This window comes from Neovison vison, chromosome 4 (assembly GCF_020171115.1).
Source record: "Neovison vison isolate M4711 chromosome 4, ASM_NN_V1, whole genome shotgun sequence".
Classification (NCBI taxonomy): domain Eukaryota; kingdom Metazoa; phylum Chordata; class Mammalia; order Carnivora; family Mustelidae; genus Neogale; species Neogale vison.
Genome location: NC_058094.1, coordinates 27167600 through 27172111, shown reverse-complemented (window position 1 = coordinate 27172111; position 4512 = coordinate 27167600). Strand labels below are relative to the sequence as shown.

The following is a 4512-nucleotide window of genomic DNA, read 5'->3' as shown; positions in this document are numbered from 1 at the left end:
TATTTGCATGAATAAATACTAGAATAAGAATGAAAGTTGGGTTAGAATAAGGCACAACCATACCAAATAAAACTTCATATTTATGACCTTCTTTAGGCACTTTGGTGAAACAATGGAAAAGGAAGACTATAAACATGTAAATGTTATGGTAAAATCATTTCATATGAAGGATTATATTCCTGCCCCACTAATGCTGTATCTTGAAACATGGACATAATTCATTGGCTTTGAAAATAAAATATTCAGACTTATAAATTCTTCAAAGAAGTCTCTATTTAGATATTCTAGATTTGTTCTATTCTTAATAAACATGTTATAGATGTCATTGGGGATTTCTAAGGATTTCCAAATCTAGGGAATACTGAGGGTACAAACAGATTTCTTTAGAAATCTCACTCTTGCCACTTTTCCCCCTAGCATGTTATGAAAATTTTCAAACCTAATGAAAAATTGAAAGAAATGTGGACCCATGCAACACCACCCAGATTCTATAATTAATATCTTTTTATGCTTGTTTTATCCATAATTATCCATCTATTTGTCCCTCTTAGCTCTGGTCCATTTCAAAGTAGGTTATAGATAGTACATGCCTCCCCCAATACTTTATTATGCATATCATTAAACTGAATCGAGAACTTTTTGAAAATAGGGGCACACTGTTACCCTCATAAGGATTGGCACTTTTTCAATAACTGCTTATTTTGTTAATGGTTGAAGCACTCATTCAAGTGGGAGTTAGGTGTTTTGTTTTCGAGTGCCCACTGGGAACTGAGTACTTGTCTATGTCTGAGGATATAAGTGTTGACAAAACTGATAAAGTTATGGTCTTTTTGGCTGCTTTAGAGATTTTACTAAGTACTCCTGAGCCAAAATGGTTTTGTAAAATATAAGTGGTAAGCTAGTAGCAGTTTTAAGCATTAGAGAGGACTCTCCTTGTATAAACAGAACTTTTTTTTTTTAAAGATTTTATTTATTTATTTGACAGACAGAGATCACAAGTAGGCAGAGAGGCAGACAGAGGGGGGGGTGGGAAGCAGGCTCCCTGCTGAGCAGAGAGCCCGATGCGGGGCTCCATCCCAGGACCCTGAGACCATGACCTGAGCCAAAGGCAGAGGCTTAAACTTGAGCCACCCAGGCGCCCCTAAACAGCACTTTTAACTGGATAAATTCTAAATGATTTTAGACATGTAATCTTAGACTTCAGAGAAATACATATGCTTTTTGGGAAGGGATGTGAGATAACCTTTCAGTAAACCATTTCTTTCTTTCTCTTTCTCCTCTCTCCTTTTTCCTCCTTCCCTCTCCCTCCCTCTCTCTCTCTCTCTCTTTCATTCTTTCTTTCTCATCTGTTGAAAGTGCAATTTTATACTGCTTCATGGATGGTGTGATTTATTGCAAGGCAAATGAATGGGAAGAGAAAATCCAAAGACCACTAAGACATCATCTTTATGTCTACATCGGTGCTTTCAACACAGTGATTTCAGCGAATTTAACACCAGTTGATTTTGAATACAATTTCATGATCAGTCTTTAGAAAGGAGTAGATAGGCCCTATGTGGGAGAAGGTTTTAATAAATACAACACCCTCAAGAGGAATATCGAATGATTTAGGAGTCCTGAAATTGTTTCCTTTATAGAGTAATTCATACTGTACTAGCTAACCTTAAAATTGCTGAAGAGACCCAATTTTTTTTTATATCATGGTAGTGATCTATAAGCAGAAATGTTTTCCAAAAATTTTTATTTTTTTTTTATGTAGAATATAGAAAGCAAATGCTTGAAAGGAAGGATACAATTCTAGTAGCAATTGTTCAATCATAAAAGCCTAGCTATCTGCACTAGAACATGATAATAAGCCTAGAAAGGAATAAACATGCATGGCATTAAAAGTGGAAAAGATGAGATAGGACTTAGTAAAATTAATAGAGAACAAGACAGGTAAGCCAGTGATTTTTCTTGTGCAAGACAGAATGTCTAGGAAAGTAAAGCTACTGCTGTTTTTAGAAATAAAACTGATTAAAGGGGAGATGACGAAAAACTCCTAAATGTGAGTCTAATATATTCGCACAGTTCTCATTAGCAGTCACATTATAGAATCCCAATCTATTTTTTGCACAAATATTTTATTAGCTCTATTTTTTTAGTAATAAATCCTATTTCCTTATTTTAATTTTCCTGTATTTAAAGTGTGATATCTGAAACTCTGTAACCAGATACATAGAAATGAGAGGTCATTAGGAGAGCTGTCAGGGAGACCTCATGGCAATGATACTTAAAACCAAGAGGAAAATGGAAGAAAGTTCTCCACCCTATAAGTCTTCATAACAAGATCAATCCTGTATCTCCCTCCAAAAGTCACAGAGGCTTAGCTTCTAATTTTTCTCCTCACAAAAGAGGCTGAGATGAGAACATGAATACACATTGTTCAGAAGATCCCAGTTAAAAGAAATGAAGGAGCAATAAGAGCGAGAGAGGAAGGAGGGAAAGCCGTTATCATTGTGTGTTTCTTGTAGAACACTCCAACGTAGGAAATGGAAGCTCAATTCAAAATTTTAGAACTTCTGAGAAGCTTTCAAAATGCTATCCAGAACTGTCTCCAGAAAGTGAAAGCATATCATTAACTTCATTGTGTTTCCAAATCTTGCTTCCATGTGCCAAGAAGATTCTTAGACTGTCAAATTAAATGTTGGCAAAAAAAGTAGAAAAACAGAAGTGCATGCATTTTGAGAAGAGGATGCTGCCTGCCCAGGTTGAGTTGGAGCTCACACGGAGCTGCCTGTCACCCACTAAAATAAAAAATAAATCTGGCTGGCTAGAATGTGGAGCAGCACTTTTCATTTCCTCCTGTATGTCAGGGATTGATGTAGAAACTAGGCGAGGAAGTCATGTTCATGTAATTTAGACATTTAATGTGAAGGTAAACATGGAAATTATCAAGGACCATGTAAAATAGAAAGTACTAGTGAAGGCAGTGATAAAAGCCTGGCAGAATTACTTTCTTTTTAATGGTTGAACGATATTTGTGTGTGTGTGTGTGTGCGTGTGTGTGTGTATGCATTCTCTTTATCCATTCATCCATCAAAGGTTATGGTGAATAAGAAGTATGAAGGCAGCTATCTCTTTGAGATACTGATTTCAGTTGCTTCAAATACATACCAGAGAATGAAATTGCTGGATCATATGGTAGTTTATCTTTTTAATTTTTTTGAGGCACCTCTATACTGTTTTCCATATGGTGATACTCTTATATTCCCACCAACAGTGCATAAAGGAGCACTTTCCTCCACATCCTTGCCAGTATTTATTATCTCTTTTTGACAATAGTTATCCCAGCCCATGTGAAGTGCGATCTCATTGGGGTTTTGATCTTCATTTCCCTGATAATTAGTAAGGTTGAGCACCTTTTCATGGATCTTCTGGGTGTTTGTGTTTCCTTTGGAAACATGTTTACTCAGGTCCTTTGCCCATTTTTATAATTGGATTATTTGCTTTTCTGCTATTGAGTTGTATGGGTTCTTCATGTATTTTGGATATTAGCCCCCATCAGATATATGATTTTCAAATATTTCCTCCCATTGTGCCGGCTGCATTTTCAATTTGATTTCCATGCTGTGCAGAAGCTTTTTAATTTGATGAAGCTCCACTTGTTTATTTTAGCTTTTGTTGTCTGTGCTTTTGGTGTTATCAGAGAAATCCTTGCCAAGGCCACTGTCAAGGATCTTTTCCCGTTTTTTTTTTCCTAGAAGTCTTATGGTTGTAAAGACTTAAATATAAGTCTTATATTTAAGTCTTTACAAGTTAATTAACCTTACAAATAAATTTTTTGTGAGTTGTATAAGGTAGGGGTCCAGTTTCATTCTTTCGTTTACAGATACTTTATGGAGTAAAGTTTTCCCAACACCACTTATTGAAGAGACTGTCCTTTCCCCACTTTGTATTCTTGATATGGTTATCAAAAATAATTGACCGTATATGTGCGGGTTTGTGTCTGAGTTCTCTATTCTGTTTCAGTAGTGTATGTGCCCCCTTTTATGTCTATACTATGATGTCTTGATTAATATAGCTTTGTAATATATCTTTAAATCAAGAAGCTGGATACCTTCAAATTTGTTCCCTTTCTCAGGGAAAACTTGAAGGGATTTGGAAGGGCTATACATTACTATTTTAACATGAAATTCTATAATAGAATATCCAACTTTTAATTAGCAATAATCGCGCCTCGGATAAACCTCATTGGCTACGATACTGCCACTGCGCAAAGCTAGAATATCCAAATTTTAAACATTATATCTTATAAATAATTATTTCCTTAATGGCACTTTAGGTGACATTAGCTTTTATCAAGGAGTTAATATGTGTTTCAAAGATCTAGATACATTTGGAAAACTCTGTTCCTCTAATTAGGAAGTTTGGGATTCTGAATGCACATCAGCATGCTTGCCACTGAAAGAATCCTACAGCAAAGAATTTATTAGAATTTAATTTTTAAATCCTGATTATCCGGGTCTTCTT

At 35.5% G+C, this 4512-nt stretch overlaps 1 pseudogene; it reads right to left on the bottom strand.

The window, feature by feature from the left end:
• Nucleotides 1-4073: 4073 nt before the first annotated feature.
• On the bottom strand, nt 4074-4263 carry LOC122905639 (annotated as a pseudogene).
• Nucleotides 4264-4512: the final 249 nt, after the last annotated feature.